This window comes from Numida meleagris, chromosome 16 (assembly GCF_002078875.1).
Source record: "Numida meleagris isolate 19003 breed g44 Domestic line chromosome 16, NumMel1.0, whole genome shotgun sequence".
Lineage (NCBI taxonomy): Eukaryota > Metazoa > Chordata > Aves > Galliformes > Numididae > Numida > Numida meleagris.
Genome location: NC_034424.1, coordinates 2,876,997 through 2,898,507, shown reverse-complemented (window position 1 = coordinate 2,898,507; position 21,511 = coordinate 2,876,997). Strand labels below are relative to the sequence as shown.

General features: G+C 45.3%; 1 protein-coding gene across 2 annotated transcripts in view; it reads right to left on the bottom strand.

Annotated features, from left to right (window-relative positions):
• PAPPA (pappalysin 1) overlaps window positions 1-21,511 on the bottom strand; it is a 175,090-nt gene that overhangs the window by 123,733 nt on the left and 29,846 nt on the right. The gene's annotated exons all lie outside the window — the stretch shown is intronic.

Here is a 21,511-nt window from a genome sequence, read left to right as displayed (position 1 = left end):
CCATGGTGCCACTCCGGTGCCAGTGGCACTGCCATGCTCTAACTCAGAGCAGAGCTGAAGCATAAGAGTAAACCCATCTGTTCCTTGTCTCCAGCTCACATTGCCTCTTGATATTCAGTGCTTTGCTAACACGAGACCTACAACATGGGTGAGTTCTGCTGTCCCTGCCTGACAGGTGGAATGAATGAAAGGGGAGGGCACATTGAGTCAAACATGGTCGACCAGCTTGTTAGGAAGGACATTGTTATGGTCTTGAGCAGTTCACTCCTTCTTGCTTAAACCCTATTTCCGTATGTATGTGGTATGTATAGACCCATGTAGCTTCGCAAACCAAACGCACTCCCATTCAGTAAGTAGGGTTCCTTGCATATTTTACAAGGCTTTCGTTCCCAGAGGGGTGAAAAAGAAAACAACCAGGGGAGTTGGCTCAGCACCAAGATCTTTCTGTCCTTCCCTAGAGGACTCCCCAATGGAAAACACATTCTTATTTCCACAATAGCTTCCCCTGCCACTTGCTGAAGTCATTGCCTCCAAAATAGCTCATGGCTGGGTGTCCCCAGGCCCTCGCTGACTCATGGAGGAAGACGTAGTCTTTGGGGACACCGATGGAAGGGTATGTTTCCATTCCATACAGTGTTTATCTTCCAATCAATGCGGATGACATCCTGAAGGACAGGTCAGCACTGTGACCCTTTACACATTCCTCATCTCTCCCCTGTTCCCAACGCATCTTCCTAAAATACACAGATCATTCCCTTAGCTCCTAAAGCTTGTTCTGCATGTATCTGCACAGTGATCAGGGCCTGTGCTTAATCTATTTCCAGGATCTTACTTGTGCTTTTGAAAACATCTTTTCCAAACTTGGGCTCACAATAAAACGCATCCACAAGCAGCAAGTTTGAAATTACATATGAGAGCTAGTGAGCATTTCCAAATGAAAATGTATTAGTGGGAAAACGTGATGGGAAATGTGTGCTTTTGGAGGGGACAATGCGTATGTCTGCACATCTGATAGCATCAGTAGAAGGCAGCGAGTAAAAGTGTAAGAGAGAATGTGGGAGTGATGTGATACTCCGGGCAAGAGAGTAAAGGACAGAAACAGAAGCACTGCATACCCCTGAGCAGAAAAATGTTTGTGTTTTGTATCACTGTGGGAAGGAAAGGCTCACTGTATGTATTTGAGGCTGCAGTTGTTGACTCTGGATGCAGCCGCTTTATTGCCTGTGCAAATCCCTGTAGCAGTTACTATAATCAAACTCCCCTCCTGAGATTACCAGCTTTATTCTCATTCTTCTCTAATGGCTTCAAATTATTTAAACTGATAGTTCTTTATTCTCAGCTGCCTTTTTCTTGCTGTTTACACAATCCATTCCCCATCTATATCCTCGATGCATGGCCACAATCACGCTCTCAGTTCGGAGCATGCAGGCTATGTGCTTCACCATCTAGGGCTGTTTTGTATATGGATTATTACTGCAGACAGCATTTAACTAATTGGCCAGTGATGTCAGTGCATCACCAAGACTGAATTCATGCCCTACGTAAATCCACTGTAATAAGTCAATCAGACTTATCTTTATAGTATTTCTCTGTCTGCAACTTCTCTGCAAGCCAACGGAAGGCTGCAGAGGAGCAGAATGTATATCAGTGGGGTTACAGCAGAATGCTAAGAGGATTTTAGGCAAAGGCGCTGCACAGAACTAAGTGTAAACAGCCCACTCTTAGAGGAAGTAAATGCAAACCCCTTTGTAACAGCACACTGCAACACCCAGCACGTAAACATGCTAAAGCATTTAGCTCAGGCAAATCCCTTGCAAGCGTGTGAACATGTGCCTGCATGTGCGTGCATGAGCGGAGGTGTGAGTGGAAGCAAGGCTTTGGACTGTGCACACATGTAAGCCAGCCAAGGGTATGTATGCAAAGGAACGTGTGTGTGTGTAAGAGATAAAAACATGAGCTGGAATTCCATCTTCTCCTTCCTCCCCATGTTTCTAATAACCTCTCATCCCTATCCATCATCACCACATTCCTACACTCAAGGAGGCATAAATTAACTACTTCTGCAGTTCATGTCCAACTTCGCAGCCGCAGGCAGCAGACCCAACAGTTACCAGGTCAAAACAGCTTTCAGTTATTGTGTTGGACTGGGCTGACTCCCCCCTGCTGCCGTGGCTGCTTTGTTATCAGCCCACACTATCTGACCCAACGCAATGTGCGAGCACTGCTTACACTTCTCAAGGTTACGTGGGTCCCCAGATAGAGGACATAACGTCTGTCACATGGGCTTGTGCCAAAGAGAGCCAAAGAGCCCAGCCTTTCCAGCACTGCCAAACTTGCATTTCAAAGACATGAGTGCAGTCTTGGAAGGGGATCAAAGCCTTTCTAACTGTCATTAGAATATTTCCTTTATGCATCTCTCTGTGAGTGCCAGCAACATATTTCATAAAATTCATTGGCTCGAGATGGTACCTCCAATATAAACCTGAATGGGGGGGAACTGTCAGGGCAAGTCTAGGTGGAAAACAAAACAAAACCCAAAGCACAACAAAACACATGTAATTCCTGTAATGGAAAAAACATACGATGCCGTGAGCATGCCTAGCTCGAGAAATCCTAATGAGTCTATTAGTGCATCATAAAGAGTCTCTTTTGCTGGAATCTGTTTAAGACATAGAAACTCTATGGTCTGCTTCAGGCCATTTGGGACACTGAATCCTATCAGGCAACAAGCACATTCCCACCCAGGTCTTTTCTCTGAACTATCTGTCCAACGCAAATCTTTGGTTTGTTTTTTAAATCCACTCTGACAACTGTGCTGTACAGCAGCTTGCTCTTACCCAGACCTCAATCAGTGAGATGCATCCTCTCCAGTGCTCCAGTTTCAGTCTAATGGGTCTTCAGCACGCTGCAGCCTGCCCCATCCGTCACAGAGCCATTAGCCCCATGCCTGCCTCATCTGCCAAGCCCATTTCCTTTCTGTTTGGGCTCCGCTTGGACCCCCACCCCAGAGCCCATCTGGTCATGGGGCCGCTGTATGGAGCTGCCTGCTGCGGGTCCTCAGCTCCACCGCCAGCCTCAGACCCCTGCTCTTAGCTACACGCACAGCTGCCAAGGGCTCTTGCACTCGGACGTATCAGGTATCAGATCCAATCATATTAAATCTGGTTTTATAAGAGGGTTGGAAGCTCTTCCTCCTGCCTTGTTCTCCTCCTGGTGCAGAGGCAGGGAGCAGCCCGAGTTTCCTTACACAGCCAAGGTGCAGCTCTTGCTCTTGTGGTTGTTTTTGCATGGAAGACAGAGTCTTCCAGCCCTCATTGTTAGGAAATGTTTTCTACTGTTTGCTCTGAGTTATTCTCTATTTGTCTTTGTTTTGTTTTGTGTTTTTTTTTCCTTCAAAGATAAATGTCACTTTGCAGCAAGAAAACAAACAGGGCACTTAGGGTATTATTTGCAAGACCCCACACAAACAAAGAGTAGGAACTTAGCTATCTGCTCACTATGGAGTACAGTCTCCAACTGTCTGATGGGTTGGTTAGGAATAAAAGGCACTGCATTTCACCATCTGAAACAAAAACAAAAACAAACAAACAAAACAAACCAGAAAAGCAAACCAGCATTGTCTTGGGAAGTCAGCCTCACAAGTCTCCCTTTTTGCCTCATGACATAGTGTCCCGTCCCTTACCAAACGGGTTCAGCATATGGCAGGGAAGAGTAAATCTGGTGGATCCATAGGGACTGAGCATCACTCTCTTTTCTGAGACTACTTGTTTGTGGTTTCATTTGGTGCTGCCATTTGGCAGCCCAGCCTGAACCATGGAAGACAATTTAGGGGGCACAGAGAAAGCCCATCTCATTTGTTCAGCATTGGAGACCCAAGGTGCAAGGGTGCACCTAGAGATTTTTAAACATCTGCAGTGAACAGCAAGGATAGTTTTGAGATAAATGATGTTCTTCCTGAAGCTAATGGCAAGATGCATGACTTCACAGCACTGAAAGCTGACCTTGAAATGCTGTCAGTTGGCAAGCACACGCGATCACTATTCAGCTTTTCCTCTGGGTGGTTAGACACAGAACTCTTCTTTTGGAGATGCTGTGTTGATGCCAGTGTCTAAGCTGCCTTTTGTCTTATGTGATGAAGTCACAGAAAAACAAGTCTGGACAGGATGTCCAGAGACCATCACTGCTAGCCCTCCACCCAGAGCAGGAGCATCCCTCTGTGCTGTACCAAACTAATGAGGTAATGGTGAGGCACTGGCACAGGCTGCCCAGGAGTGGTGGAGTCACCATCCCTGGAGGCATCCAGGAACCGTGGAGATGTGGCACTGAGGGATGTGGTCAGTGAGCGTGGTGGGATGGGTTGAGGCTGGACTTGATGCTCCTAGAGGTCTTTCCAACCTTAATGATTCTGTGATCCTATGACTCTATGGAATGGTTCTCTAGCTCACACTTAAAAACCACACAAGACAAGGACTCCGCAACTGCCCCAGCTGCCAGCATTCCACGTTTTGATTCCTTTACTGTCAGGAAGCTTTTCATAAGATCTACCTGAATGCTTTTTGCTGCAACAGAAGTGATGACTACTTGTGCCATTCCCCACAGACAGGGAGGTTAGATGATTCCCTTCTGCTTTAACTAATCTATTACCTATTTATTTCAAAGCTTACAATATTTCCTGCATCTTACCTCATTTGGGGGGTTAGAACTACCTTATTTCTTCAGTCTGTCCCTGCTGGTCATACTTTGAAGACCTCTGGACATTTTTGATGCTCTCATCTACATTCTGTATCTTTCCTAAAGGCTGGTCATTAAAGGTAGACACAGTCCTCAAGCTGAGAGATTATCAGTGCCATGTAACTGCTACATTCAACTCCATCCTGACATAAAATACACAGCAGAGCTTTCAGACCTACAAATGTTCCTACTGGTTTTTCTTCTTCTTTGTCTAAAGTGCTCCAGGTCTATCAAAAACCTGAACAAAAAAGGACAGCTACAAACCCTCCTTAGCAGTCGACTTGCAATAAAATTTTTGTCTGACCTCATGTTAAAGATCTGCCTTTGTTGGCAAATTTAATTTTACTCCTCATTTCAGACGGACTGCCATAAATCATGTGAAGCAGGAAGTGTGCCTCATCTACATTTAGTTTAGTGTTAATTTAAGACACTGGTGTAAGTGTAGTAAAAGTCATGATAATTTATTGATAAAGGTATAAATCTTTCAGTGATTGGGAAAGAGCCTGAAATAGAGTAGAGCCAGAACATTACAAGTGAAAGGTTTTTGGTCCCAGTTTAGATCCAGATCACTGCCTGTATCCGCACTGACATCCAAGTGTCTAACTGCAGCTCTGACCGCTTCCAAACCAGGCAGCCACTAGGTCATGTCCGCATGCATAAATCGCAAGCACTGTCAGCACATGTAGGCTTGGCAGCTTTTAAAGAATTTCGGTTTATCTACTCCAGCACAACGTCCTCTACAGCCCCCAAGTCTGATCTCCCATTACAAGAAAGAGAGGGTGTTTATGGAAAAGAAAAAAAATAATGTTTGGAATCCAAGAAAAGACATTTAGCACAAGTGTTCAAATAGACCCAGCTTCTTGGGTAACTTCAGGAGCTGGTGCAGAACTCCACATCACTGTGGTGACACTGGTAATACATTCGTGTTGGCTGGTTAATGCTGCTCTAGGTGTCCTACAGTGAAGACCATCCCTAATCAGCACATAGTACAAAATAAAAGTCCATGGGCTATGAAAGCCTGGGTGTACGGCGGTACATAAGTCTGGGTGTTTCGTGATCCTAGGATGTCCTGAATTAATTTTACCATTATGCTGGTGACTCAGGCTTTACACGCCCCATGAAAAAAAAAAAAAAAAAAGGATTTTTATTATGTTAAATATGGGACTCATTTGGGTCTGGCTTTTCTTTATCCTGGAACAGAGACTGAGAGCAGCTCCTTGGTCTAAAGTAGGGATTTTTTACAATTGTGAAGTCATCAGTTTCGTTTCATTTGCCTTGAAATGCTGGCTTTCCAACAGCACTTCTAGACAATCCTAGAAATAAGCACATTTCTACTGTAACGTTCGGCATTATAAATCCGTAGAACTGCAAGGAAAACAAACCCATACATAAAGGACATGATTTGCTGCTAAATTCACAGGTCAGTATTGTCATCAATACCATCCTAACGTTGCACCCCTGCTCAGCCCTAGCAGACTTTCTCACAAAGAGACCACTAATAAATATAACTGTATTTCACACCATCGCCTACACGTAACTTCTGGATGTTGTAAATGTGAACGTAAATGTGCTTAATGGGCTGAACCAGAGCAACAGGTTGGAATAAACCTGGACTGCTCTGCACCTTGGTCTGGGTCCTCTGCTGTTTTGGTTCATGCGAGCTTGCACTTGGAGCCAGCTCCACGCTGGGCTGTGCACTAAGTATCAGCTCTGAGGGTGATGTATTTGTTCCAGTAAATCCAGAGTCAGTCAGAGCAAAATTTGATTCTCAAAGTGCAGCTTCAGGTTCAAATCCAAAATCTCAAAGGAAACCTCAGTTGAAACAACCAATTTTTGCCCAATTTCTGGCCAACGCAACTTGCTTTTTTAAGGAGGGAGGCGGGTTTCCTCAGATCTCCACACGGATTCTCTCAAAGGTTTGTAAATCCGTGCCAAATCCTTCACAAACCTGGGCTCAGATTCAGAAATACAGTGAAAACAGATTTTTTATTTATTTTTTTTTTCCCCGGCACTTTTGCTGCTGGTTCTGGCCAGGAGAAGAAAGAGCAGAGGCTGAGGGAAGAAGAATGGGGAAAAAGATGATGCAAAAATTTTCAAATGTCAAACATGTTCTGTCTGAGCTCTGGGCAAAAGTTTGGGGTGGCTGTTAATGCTCAGAAGATGAGTCATCCCCCCTCTCCCTTTCATCCTCCCTTGTTGCACTGCCCACTGCTTATACCAGAGACCCCATCTTTATATAACCTTTTTATAGGGTTATACAGAGCTGCAGTGCTACAGACCATAAATATGTGATCCCTGAGCCTTCTTCCTTTGCAAGGTTTACATCCAAGAACAGAGGAACATTTGAGTTCACTCGTGCAGCAAGAACCAAAAAACCCCGTTTCCTCAAACAGCCATAAAAAATAATTAAGCTAACCAACTCCGCAGAAGTAGGAAAAGAGCTGCTGGCCAGCCAACTTGCAGGGAGAAAAAAAGAAAACAAAGGGAAAGCCTTGGCAAAGAGAATTGTGATCTTACTGTACAATCAACTTCTGAGACAGTGAGTAGGATTAAAGCATGGAACATCTCAAGAAACGTATCTTTAAAACAGCAAAGCATTATGAAGCATACATGCACATTTCACAGGCCTTTGAAATCAGCAACACTGGCAGGTTTATTTGTTTTGATTGTCTCTTTCTCTTTCTTTTACTACTTTGGGATTTTTCTCTCTCTCCTTTTCAAGCCTAAAGCCAAATGACCCATGAGAAATGTGCTGTAATTTGTCTCTTATCCATCCCATCTCCATCTGATATTCCCTCTGCCCTGGTTACCCTGATGTTTTTCCAGACTCTACAAGCCGAACCAGTGTAACAAGGAGAAAAGTCAAATGATAAAGAAAGAAGTGCCGTGAGGATATGTTCAGGAACCGGTTGTTAAAACAGATTTCCTTCGCCGCTTTTCCGAAACCCCTTTTGGCTGCAGCAAGCCTCACTCACGTATAATAGTGAATTTAAAAACGTATAGGAAGGTATATATACTTGAGGCTATTTTAACCATCAGTTATATTGCTTGGCACTTCCACAGTGCTTCCCCTCTGGGCCTCAAAATGCTTCCTAAACATAAGAGAGAAATTCCACTCTGGTCAAAGCCCTGACACAAGCCCTCTGCACTGCTCCAAATCCCATCCGAGGGCTTACATGGAACTAAAGTGGGACAGGAATCGCCGTGCTGGGCCTCCCCGCAAGATCCGCTACCGTGGCTGAGGAAGCCATGAAACAGGCAGACAAAAAAACGTCCCTTGTCATGCAAAGAAGAAAACTGAGGTATAGAAATGCAATGATTTGTTCAAAGGAACGTAATCACTCAGTGTGACAGCTGGGATTAGAAACTCGGTCTCTAGCCTACGTTCCTTGATAGCATGGACCATCTTTCTTTTATGTAAGCAGTGGTTTGCGTTACCGATCCTTCAAGTTTTCTGCTGGTGGCCACTAATCATATTTTACAATCCTTCAATCTTATTTTACAATCTTTTACTCATATTTTACAATCTCCAAAACATCCTAACGGTCCGGTGCTCAGCAGATGGAAAATCAGAGCTCCCTACAGTAAGCCGGTCCTTCCTGAATCCCTTGGCTGTTTCTGAAGACGACGTAGCACATTTAGTTCATAAACAGATTTACTTGTGGAACCGGGGCTCTGCTTTCAATGAGTGAGCAGCCACCGTTCTAATGATATTTGGCATTTACATACCAACTCTCATCCCAAAGAGCTTCCAAGAACAACCAACGGATACGTGCATAGCACACTGCACAACAGTTCAAGTAAAGGACATTTTGGTTTCCGTCACCAGAACGAACCTGATTTTTTATGAAAAGCACCAGAGACCAGGAATGCAGCCTGTCATCGCTGCCTTGAATCAGGTCAAGAGTTAGGTAGAGGCTCTGTTAATCAGACTGGAAGCTGGAGATCAAGAGCAAACTTGAAGCTTTGACACAGAATTTCCTTTAATTATAGGAGTAACTCATAGCAACTCTCTACATTAGGATTGCCTAACTACTTCCACTGTTAATATTCAACTTCGGCCTTGTCTCTCTTGTCCCGTCCCAGTGGCTCTCGTCCCATCTAGTGACTCCAGGGTCAGGCTCGAAGTTCCATTTACAGCCTGCCCTGACCGGTGCCATAGTGACCCTTGGGAGTCACGGCTGGAGTGACCCAGGACTGGGCACTTCTGAAGCACTGGGACGCTCACTGGGCCCTCCCTTTAGAGGACACCAGAAGCATGGGGTTACCCTACACACAGATCCTGCTCCATGCTGAGCTCCGCAGCACCCACCCCTGCTCTCTGTGCATGCACACGGGCAGTGAGGAGGAGCAAGGAGCCAAGGAACATGCCTGGAGCAGCCCTGCTGTGCCACCTACCATGGGGACATTTGTCATTTCCTGGAAGCTGAACGCTGTGCTGTGGCCTCAGGGTTCGTGTAATGAGACCGCAATTAGTCCCAGCTCCTTCAGAAGGGTGACACGTTGCTTTGTCCCTGCAGGGATGTGCAGCTGGGACTTTAAGGGGCCTGGACATTTAGCTACTCCGTTAGCATCTTCTCTAATTAACATGCAGTAAAAAATGCAGGGTAAAAAAAGAACAAGATCAAATTCTTTTCTCCTTTCATCTCACTTTTTGACACTAATCCTCCCTGCACATAAACCCTGTGCCACAAAGTGAGATATACATTGCTATTGGAACAAAAAGAAACTTGGAATCAGGCCGACATCATCAAAAAAATAAATAAAACCATATATAACCACAAAGGACCCAGCAAGTTTATTACAGATATTTCTGGAGATGATGGGCCAAAATAATCAGCCCAAATATGCATCTTGCAAAACATCACTTTTTCTTTGGAGATGCCGCTTCTTTTCTGTTTTTGTTTTTACAACTCGTGAACTTGCAAATCTCATTTCTTATCCTTCTGGCAGTGCTGTGCATAAAGCTGGTCCTGCTGCAGCGGGCAGATCATCAATGGCTTAGAGTTAGGATAATCCCAATTTTCCTCTTTTCTGAGAAAGAAATGAAAACCTGACTCGAGTGAGACTAGTTGAAGTTTCCTCTTGTTCCATCTTATGCAGGAAAGAGTATGAGACACCAAAATGCGACTGCAAAGACTATACTCTGGTGATGGAGACTTTGCTTCATGGATACCGAGGAAACCTTATGCCTGGCACTAAAAGCCTCAAGTTTCCACACTTTGGGAGAGGTTTTTTCTCTTTCAGTAAAGAACTAACAGTTGGGTCAATTGGTTTTCTCTTCTCTTTTGTGGGAGCTATTGGTGAGTCATACCCAAAAGCCTTTCTCTTCAACAGTGATGTTCTGGATGCAATTTTTAAGAAAAAATAAATTAAAAAGAAGTCAGATTCAAGGAACCACTAAATGTCAGGAGATCTGTTGGAGCTGGTTACTCTTGTTCTTTCCCAACAATAAACAGATTACAAGGAAAGAGAAAATGTCAATCACCGAAAGAGAAATTTCACATAAGAACATTCAGCTTTGAAGTTCCCAGAATCCACAGTAAATTGCCAGGTGATCTGGCAGAAGCACCAACACACCTGCAATGGAAATAGTTCAGAGCCGCAGGAAGAACAGGCTGTGGAGAGTGTATTTTCTAAATCCAACTTTCTTCTTTTTTCTTTTCTCTTTTTTTTAAAAAAATTCTATTTCTGTTAAGCAGGAAGACAGAAAGAAAGGAAAAGTGAGGGAGAGAGGGCTTCATAGATGATGACTTTGTCAAGAAACTACTGTTGGGAGGTGGAACATGTGGTAGCAGTGGTGGTAATGGGCATAGCAAAGATAATTAACTCCCTGACATCAAAATCTTGCCTCTCATTTCTCTCTGCTGAGGCAGAGACAACCAGTGGGAGGAAAGATGCAAATGTGCCTTTTCCGAGCACTCAGGAACTATCGGTCCCTGCAGGACCTGCATCTTCCGCAAAGCCACAGGGTAAAGGAAAAGGCATTGTACAAGTGTGCTCTTGCGAGCGGGCATTTCTTGATCTGAAGGATATGCCAAACAGAAAAGGTCCTCAACCCCTCATATAAACACGGGCAGCAGACACATCAAAAGGCAAGGTTATTAGGTGGATGGGAGGATGTTTTTGTTGTCTCACATATGGATCTGCTAACACGTCCACCAGAAAGCAGGCACTGTCAGTCCCAAACATAAGACTGATTGTAAGCATTCCCCGGAGGACACATTTCCCAAGACCCTACAAAATTGGACTGGCAGATTATGAAAGGTACAGTACTGATCCAACATGTAACAGTAAACTAGAGGAAATCATACCCATATATTTGGCCCTCAGACATGAGCGCAGAAATTGCCTGTTTTGGCACCACAAGACCGTGGATCCACTTGAATCAAATACAGACCCCTAACAAAGTGCTATGAGAATGCAAAGATCTGTTACTCATTGTCGAAGGATAATGCAAGAGGGGGGAAAAATGATTTTCCTTCATGGCAAATTTCTTTACCAACCTTCGACATGAGTATCACCAGCAGGTGATACCAGCAGGTCGCAGTCTGACTTCAGTCTTCCCCAGGACAGTAGCACCCTCAACTTACATATCTCAACCATGCATCTCAATCAATATTCACTCTGGTTTACTGCATGAATTTATCAGTAACATGTCATTAACAACTCCTCTAGGCCTTAAGATCTTGATGACAACAAATCTAGCTTTGCAGAGGATCCAGTAAATGTGCAGGTTGTAATTTTTGTCCACTGATTCCCACACACAGACCCCTAATCCTACAAACCTGAGTTTATAAACTTATGCTCTCATGAAATGTCTTGCACCTCCCTGCCAAAGACAGAATCACAGAAGCATAGGGGTTAAAAGGGACCTCAAGATATCACTAAATCCAACCCCTGCTAAAGGAGGTGCCCTACAGCAAATTGCCCAGGAAAGTATCCAGGCGGGACTTGAATCTCATGTAGGCGACTCCACAACCTCCCTGACCCTATTCCAGGACTCTGTCACCTCCACAGCACTCTTCTTCATGTTTCTATGGAACTTTCCATGTTCCCGTTTTTGCCCATTGCCCCTTGTCCTGTTGCTGCTCACCACTGAAAAGAGCCTGGCCCAATCCATTTGACTCCTGCACTGTAGACATTCATAAACAGAGATGAGATCCCATCTCAGCCTTCTCTACTCCAAGCTGAACAGCCCCAGGGCTCTCAGGCTTTCCTCATAAGGGAGATACTCCAGAACCCTAATCATCTTTGTGGCCCTCCACCGGGCTCTCTCTAGGAGATCTCTGTCTTTTTTGAACTGGGGAGCCCAGAACTGGACACAGTACTCCAGATGTGGCCACAGAGCTCCCCTCCAGCAGGTCAGCCCCCAAGCTGTACTGATGCATGCAATTCTTTCTCCCCAGGTGCAGGGCTCTACACTTGCTCTTGCTGAACCTCATCATTTTTCTCTCCACCCAACTCTCCAGTCCACGCAGGTCTCACAGAAGAGCAGCACGGCCTTCTGGTGCATCAGCCACTCCTCTCAGCTTTGCACTGTCTGAAAACTTGCTGGGGGTGGACTCTATCCTTTCATCCAGCCCAGTGATGAAGATGTTGAACAAGACAGGGTCCAGTACCTACCCCTGGGGTACACCGCTCCTTACAGGCTTGACAGAGGATTTCCGCGCTTTTCCAACTCCTCTGCTGCCAGTCCAAGCATAGCTTGAGAGCTTTTCAAAGTCTGAGATCCCTTGGGTGCAGCAAAAGATGTGCTGAAGGCACCTGCTAAGCTACCTGGAAGCACCTTTTGGACTCTCTCCTACTGATGGCTTTCATATATCAAAAACTCGAGGTTCTTTGCGTATCAGCAGACAGAAATAAAAAGAGAACTTTGTGTCTGATCAAGACAAAGGTGATCTTGAACTTTTATGGCAAAACAAGACATTTTGGGGTAAAATACAAGACATTTTGGGGCAAAGTACGTGAATAAGTCTATCCTGAAAAGTAAAACTATCAGAGGAATTCTGAGAAGATGAGGAGAGAGCCAGGAACTTCTGCCCCTTATCTGAATCCAACTGGGAGCAGAGGGGGGGAATCAAACGACACGAATATCTTCAGGCAAAGTGGGAGAAACACTCTGATGTGTCTGACGGAAGCACTTTACTCTGTGTCTGGAAGTTTATCATGACCGATCAATTCTGGAAGAATTAGTGAGTGAGTTCTGGTTTTTGGCACCGGCACAGCAGTGGTAAAAAGGCTGGAGGCAAAAGGGAAGTAATTTTCATAATGCTGTGAACTGTTGCCATCAATCCTTACCCAAAACATTTCTTCCACTTACTCTGTGCAGTGCTGTTCTGTAGGAGCTTCCCTTTTAGCTATTGCCCTTCGTTTCAGGAAGGCTCACGACCTCGCACGTGCTCTGGATGCGGAGATCCAAGCCAAAGTCTGTTGGAGTTCAATCTTTCTAGGGACTTCAAAGAGCTTGGGATGCGTAACTTACTCCAGACAGAAAGCATAACATACACTTGGAACAATATTACACACGTAAAAATAGAAATGATTGAATGACTGTTAAGGAATGCAGTGTGATGGGGAAGCCTGATGTAAGTTGTGCATGGCATTTACATCGCTATTTCCATCTGCTCACCTAGGTGCTCTGAACTGTAGTGGAAGTACCTACTTTCTTCCAGGAGTTATAAAGACTTTAGATTTAATTCTCTGATTTGTGCCTATGCTGCACGTCTGTCCGTGCTGCAAGCAGCTGGCATGACTGCTCCCCTAGGAACTAACTGAGCAACAGCCACAAACAGCCACTGCTTATCCTCAGTGCTAAAGGAAAGCTGCAACTACACATTTTGGGAGGAATCGGCAGCCCACAGCATCAGTCCTCACAGATAACGTGAAGGGGAACTAAAAACCCTTTACTAGAAATGCAAGATGCAGACATATGAAGGTTCTTTGAATAACGTAAGTTTATGTTACTCTAAATATTTCTCAGACATTCTTAGTCTGCTTCCATTTGTGCTCACTGGAAGTGAAGACAGGATTGAGCATTGCCAAGCTCATGGAAATCAGGAGATCACAGAAAAAATGCCATTTTGCAATTGTTCTCAACCAGCTTTGCAAACCTAAGCAGTTCAGGCTGTTTGGAAATATTTTCACACTCTGATGCTCACTTGAAACAAACTACGCCCTGGCCTTTTTGAGGTCCTCACTTCTTCATTTACTTAGAATTTCTCACCAGTCAGTCTCTCTCTGTCTCATTTTAATTAAAAACAACTGCAAAATTACTTAAGGTGACACTTTTCACATGTCTAGGGTTTTTGATACCCACGTACTACCTGTAGTCTGTGGGTCCTGTTTTAAGCAAATAATTCCCTTTTGTGCCTTTGGAAAGCACACAAAAATTATATAGATGATTACAGTAATGGGCCCATTAATTTATATCCTCTGGATTTTATGTTATTTAATCAATGTCTGAGCTCTGACTGCAAAAGAAGCTTAAATTGACAACCTCATTCCCTTCTGCCCAATGCTCCCCAGCCTGTCGGCTTTGATACACAGATACTCTTTGCGAGCTGACAAGGGCACAAGTCTCATTACGTCCTATCATGGAAATTAGAAATGAATCAATAAGCAAAGAGGCAAGCTCCCGATCAGCTCGCTCATACCACACAATGTGGGGAATTCTTCACATTTTACCCCTAATCCTGCATCTGATCAAACTGAAATGTCTTCAGGGTCAGGAATGCCTCTGCTTCCTTTGGTATTTCTCTCATAGCCTAATCAAATCTCAGAGAAGCCGATCGTTTCGGCCCGTGTCTCATCTTTACCCTCAGTATTTGTGCTGTTCAATGCTGAAGAAATAATTCAGCAACATGCTTCATGCGATGGGGCAAATCATTACTGGAGCAGAAATGCTGGCAAGGCCCAAGTAACAGACTAAATCTCCTTCTTGGCACATTCACTGGTACTGTGTCTTTCAGCATAATTTTGACATGGAATTTTCCTGGCATAAATCACACAGGTTTCCCTCTTCCCTTCCACACCACGCTGCGTAGCTCTGTGTTTTGGTAAATCTCATCTATTAATAGTTGCCCTCTGTGGCTATAAAAAAAAATGTGGCGGTAGCCAAAAGCCAGTCCTTGGTCGGGAGCAGCTGCGGCTGCCTGAACGCACGCAGGACGCGGCATCGCACAGCAAAGCCCTTTCTTGGCTCCATGACAGAGCAAACTGATTAAATAAGGCCACAGCCAAGCGAACGGAAAAGGAGCCCCTTCCCTGCAAAGAGGGGAGAGCGGCTGCAGCGTCGGGCTGCAGAGGCATCAGGGTATTTCCATTTTCTCGTTGACATTTTCTTTTTTTAACTCAGCAAACCCCCCCCTCCCCCCTTGAGTGTCTTCCTCGCTCCACCCTCCCGCCAAGTCCCTGCAAACTCTCGCACTTGAAGAAATAGAACAAAGACGTCATCGCAGCCAGCACCAGAGGTCGCGGGGTACATTTTAAGGTCTAGTCTACTTCTTCTGTTTGATTGATTTAAGTGATTAAAGCATTTCCGCTCTTCCTGTGCTTTCAGCGGCATCCTGGGTAACTCTGGGGAAATTCAAACCAACCAGCTGTGATCCGTATTACAAAGCCACGGCTGGAAATACACACAAGGATGGCGATGGGGCCATACTGGAAAGTGTGGAAGGAGAGGAATATTGCCTCCTGGTAGAGCGAGGAAGGGCTTTCATGTGTCAGACCGAGAAGCATTCAGCTCAGCAGAGGAGATACAGAGTTGGATATGAGGAAATAACTTCTGCTCCAAACGAGAGATGGGGCACTGGCACGGGCTGCCCAGGGAGATGGGGGAGTCACCGTCCCTGGAGGTGTTCAAGAACCTTGGAGATGTGGCAATGAGGGACGTGGTCAGGGAGCAGTACTGGTGGTAGGTGGGTGGTTGGACTGGAGGATCTCAGAGGTCTTTTCCAACCTTCATGATTCCATGAATTCCCATTGTCTCAGCACCGCAGGGCACTGTCCCCACCCTGGGTGGCCTGGTTGGTGACAAAGCACCTGGTGGCAGCAGCTTCCTCCCCGGGTGCACTTTGAATTGCCATTTGCATGAAGTGAAGCTCTTGAAAGTCCTGGAGAACTGCTCAATCTCAGGGATGTCCACGGCAAGTCCATGCCATGCCACATCGCGGGGCCCTGCAAGCACTGCAGCACACCTGGCCCCAGCTGCAGGCACTCAGAAAGCCCATGCCACATAACTTCAGTGCCTCTCGAATTTCCCTGGGGATGTTTCACTAAGACAAATTCTCCCTGCAAAGCTGATGGGAATGATATGAAAACGAAGCCTTGTGCCGGGGAAAACGAGAACCACAGCTTCTCATTGAAGTCCTCAATTTATTGACACTACAAGGACATAGCATGAGAAGCAAATTTATTCCATATTATCTACTGTCAGTATAGCTCAAAAGATGAATTTTGAGGGAGCAGAAAGAATTTTATTCTCCCAAGCCCTGTAATTCAACACTGCTGAAGCTGCCCTCACACAAATCAGTGATGACACATCTTTTCAATGTCTGGGGCCAAAATTATTTTTAAAAGCATTGCAGGTAATTGCCATTGCTGTTATTCCAAACCACTGCTATTTCCACTATTTTGCTATCACTGATGTAACTCGACAAGTGGGCTTATTCTGCAATTACTGAATTAAAGGCAATAGTATATTTCACGACAAACAGCTCGCACGTATCCATGGCCATGACCAGATCTCTAGATAGAATTTCCATGAGATGTCCCACGTTTCCAAGCTTTGTTAAACGCTACCCAAACATCTGGGTACCCCCTAAAATAATTGGCCTACAGGGTGCAGATTTTATCAGTTTTTTTCACCGGGGTGGATTGGCCACAGGAGTCTTTAGAACAATGGCTGGGAAAAAACAAAACGCTGAACCTCGTTCTCCTGAAGAATTTCAGAAAGATCAAATTAGGCCAAAAACTCCAATCTTGATTTCAGCGAGGTCCCTTTCTAGCAGGGGTCCCTCTAGCAGGGTCCCTCCTTTAAAAGAAAAAGGAAATTAAAAATGAAAAACAGCACTGGGGAGAAGTTAAGCGTGTGCTTCAAACTCACACATGCCAGGAAATTTAGAGTTAAAGGTGAAACCCCACCCTAAAGAGCCTCATACTGGAGATATTTCGGCGAGCAAACATAACGTGCTCTGAAATACAAAGTCCCGGTAGGGTGCACGAGGTATGGAGTTTCAGCCTTCACTCCAAATTTCCTGGCTTTTTGGAGGTTTATTAGGCTTTCATACCCCAAACGTTTAACTACTCCAAGAAGTTTCCTCAGTGCAGCTCTCCCTGAGCCTTTTGGAAACTGAGCATCAGCACTGTGATGGTGAAGCTACCCATCCCTTATTAATGAACCTGAAAACCTTTTCTTGCCAATTTATGCTAACTTGAGGGGCTGAGATTGAGTGCACACTGAGCAGCTGCAGTTTGGCTACCCTGACATTGCTCATTTATTCAGAACAAAATTGAAGGACAGGATTTCATTGGCTCCAGCAGAACAAATGCTCCTATCTTCTTCTACGTGGGTCTCACAACTGCGCTTCAGCCAGCAAACAGGGAACAGATTTTGACAGACACCCTACCAGGCTCTGGATGGGGATACATCCATCCCACAAATCTGGCCCTCATGGATGAATGATGACTATTGCTATCCGCATCACATTGTTCTACGACACAGCTTGCATAAGCAGGTGTTAGAAATATTGAACCGGTTTCACAGTACCCCATAATAATTCTAAAATATCTGTTTTGAGGCTCTGCATTGCTGCCTTTCCTGGGAGCTCTAAGGAAATGATTACCTGGCAACTCTCTATCCTGTCTGTTGGCTCACACACTTCATCTCAGATGTGCACACAGAGGAACCTGGAGCATCACACCTGTGATGACTGCAGTGGGTGCCCTGGCATACAGCTGACAGAGCAGGCATCCCCTACTCTGTGTCAGTCTCTGTGCACAAACTATTCCCGTGGTGGACAGCTGCAAAAGGGACAGAACAGCTCCTGAACAGAGACATCACTTGGGCTTCCTCCAGCCTCAGGCCAGGCAGAGTGAGAGCCAGTAGGGCCGGGCTGCCCGCAAGGGGGGGAGAAGGAGACAAGGAGGGAACGTGGAGGAGGCAAACAGGGACTGAAAGCTTCGGGAACCGGTGCCAAAGAAGTTCAAATGAGGGCCAGTAGACACTAACTGTGCCTCGGGCTGTTGCCTACAGAGCTGCCTCTGCATCCCTTCTCCTTCAATCTTTTCCAAGACCTTCCTCTTTCCCCTCACCTTTCCATTTAGTTAATCCCCTCTTCACTCAGCCCCAGCTATCAAATTTAAACATACACACACGGCCAAATCCCCTGCCACACACACTCCTTCCCATACCTCTGAAATCCTCCAACAGGCCAGCAAACTAAAAGCAGAAAGCCCACAAAAAGATCATAAGCAATGATTTATTGAATGTGACCTCACTTTAAAAATAATAATAATAAAAATAGGCTGATTAATTTGGGAAAAAATAAAGGACAAGATTTTAAACTCGTAAACCCTTAGAATCACAGCATCATCAAATCATTAGGGCTGGAAAAGACCAAATCATTAAGGTTGGAAAAGATCATCTGGTCCAACTGTCAAACCCTTCTTTGTATTGTTCTCATCTTTTTGTCCCTACACTATGGATGGGCTTCAAAAAAGAGGCAAGCTGCCCTTCCCCCTGCCTCACTTGTGAGCTGCAGCTCTCGCAGTACGTCAGAGCATCGCTGCTCTGCAAACTGCAGTGCTCGCTCAGTGTTAGCGCTTCGTTCTGCTCCAAACTTGCATCCCTTTTCCCAGTCTTTCCATCATATCTACTGAGGCTGCAGGCAAGTCCTCTATGGCATCAAGGTATTCTTCCACCCCAAAATATAAACTACTCATAGAAACTGCTGTTTTCTGAGTAATCACGCTTTCAGGTTGGCTTTCTCCCCCCGCATTAAGTTCACAGATATCGGGCAAAGGCAGAGCTGCTGGGCCAGTAGTAATGCCTCCCCTCACATCAACATTTTCAGCTGAGGCTATATAAAGAAAATTCACCTTCTCCTTCTCACCCCTTCTCCTGTGAACCACTACATGAAGGCACCAGAGATGCTGAGGGTTTGAAGTGTGGCTGCGCAGAGCGAACTCCCCCAGGACACAGCACAAGTCAGCATCCTCTCTCCTGCAAGATGTCTGTACATTTCCACTGGCAGCAAAAGGGAAGGGATTGCTAGGAAAAACAAATAAACAGCCCAAGGACTGCTTGTCCACATGCAGTAGTGCACGTGAGGGGCAAAGCCAAAGGCATTGGGCTCTTCCTTGGTGCAAAGAGAGCATGGTGGAGGTGGCTGCTCTGTATTTCCTCAATGAGCAGCTTCTGCTCACACGAAATGGATTTGAATTCCTATCAGAAAAGAACTCGGAAAGACAGGATCGGAACTGCAAATGGGAGCATTGCACCTGGTTAAGCTTGGCATAGAAATGACCTGTGCTTTGCATCTTTTGGTGTGAAAGGTGCGACCTCCTGTATTTACGGAAGGCTTGGGTTGCCGCTAATTAAAAACACAAGGTGCACCTCGCACCCTGCTGAAGAGAGGTTGGACCCAACTGGGTATGGGAGAAAATGGTGATAAATGCAGAGCTCCACAGCACTCTATGAGGCATTATGGCCACGACCAAAGTGGATGGGCTAGACAGTGTCGCCTGCACTGACCAGCAAAGGGAATAAACCAGCCTTACCCAGACTGCTGCTTTCCAGAACATGTGAGGGGATGAATTTCAACTGCTAAAGGGGTTATGGAGAGCGCTGGTGTCAGTGCTGCAGGTCCCTGTTCAATCTGCAGACCCCACGCTTTCCAATCTTCCACACAGGGTTCCGGAGCCAAATGGGTCTGCACTGGCACTGGAGAGTATAATAAGACTTTCATCTCTTGTCTCCCACAAGGATTCTTCATGATCTCTGATAGTTTACTCCATAGATTTTATAGGCTGTCTCCATTCCAAGCATCCTGCAGTTTGACCAGACAGTGATCTTTTTACATAATGGATAACGTCCATGAAAGAAACCGTGAGTCCTATGAGTCTTGAGGAAAAAATGTTCCTGGAAAAAAAAAGCTGCTGGAAAAGATGACTGTGGGACAATCTAAATAGAGCAAACTGCTACCATTTCTAGGGTGTGCAATTGCATATGTAGGGATAGTTTCTTTAGCAATGAAATCCTGACTATATCAGAACTCAATAGTAGACTTATAAATGTCAGTTGCTAGCATGGGAACAGATGCAGTTCCTCCCAGCTGATTAACATCCCTGACATCTGGAATAGAGGACAGAATAAACAGAGAGAGCAGAGGATTTCCTGTTGGGACTTGGCTGTTGGGTGCAAACTACCAAGATACAGCGACTTTGTCCTTGAGAGTTATCTCTCCACCTTCTAAACAGCTCTGGGGATGGTAACAAAAGACCTGGACATTTAGCGCTGAATCCCTAGACAAAAACTCAGATATTTGCTATAGTTCTGCCTGATACCTGTGTGATTGCAGGAATCCTTGATGTCAAGAGCTGCACAATGGCCTCTTCAAGGCAGGGGATTAAGTCCTCAAGCTTCTTGAATTGAACAGCTTTGATGAATTTCTTCTGTTCTTTTCAGTGTTTTGGATTAGGTGGAAATTAATTTATTCTTGGGAATCAAGGAGTATCTCTTACAACTCTCCCAGCTCCTAGAAGAGGGCACTGCGTGTGCCTCCTTCCCCCAAAATAAATGGACCGTATTTTGCAAAGAAGCCTCGTGGAAGGATTTTCAGTGGAAAAGAAGGAAAGGCAGCTAAGAGGTGGACTGATTCAGAAATTCCATGCAGGAGCCTGTGCAGCCACTTCGCTACTTGTATGAGGCTGAGCTAGACTGAAGATGAGCCACTCCCTCCTGCTTCTCGTGTGTCCCACGTGGCACAGCATGTTGTGTCCTTCGTGCAAGGCTCTGCCATAGCCACCCACTGCAATTCAAAACTACAAATGGTTAAAATGTGTATTTAGAGTCTGTTTCATGCATGACTGGAAATGTCCTTAATTCTGAGTTGATGCAACGCTGGGCTTGGCCAAGCTGCACACTCCAAGAGTTGGAGGGGGCACAGAGAGGGCTGGGACCAGCAGGGCCCCAGGCTCCAGTTCTTTGGCTCCATGTCACTCTGAGCTTGCAGGCAGGTGCTCTGCCCTTCCTGAGGTGAACAGAAGGTCTGCAGGAGCCTTCAGGGCACACATGTGGATGTTGAGAAAAACTGTCCCCATGGTGTCCCATTCTGGGAGGGATTTCCAACAAATATTCAGTGTTTTGTCTGAATCGAGGGAGTAGCTTGCACTGTTTCAGGAATTTCATCAGTATTTTCCTAAGAAGCCATCAGAGGAAGGCTTTCTTATCTGTATATGCAATCCTGTGGTGAAGCCTGATGTGAAAACCCAATATTACATAAAAGGAATGGTTCAGTTAACCATAGTATGGTGCAAGAATTTGCCACATCAAATGGCACTCATAGAAGACAATTTCCTATGATCCCTTGCTGTTTCTTTCAAGTTTTTTGAAAAGGAGCCATGGTAGGTGTCATGAGCTCAGTCTTCCCTATTTTGTAACCAGCAGTATCCCAAACAACACAAGGAATGCGTCTCTCTGGCAACTATGTCTACCCTTGCTCCTTCCTTTTGTACTGGGACAGACTGCATGATCTTAGCATGTTCTCATCTTCCCAGA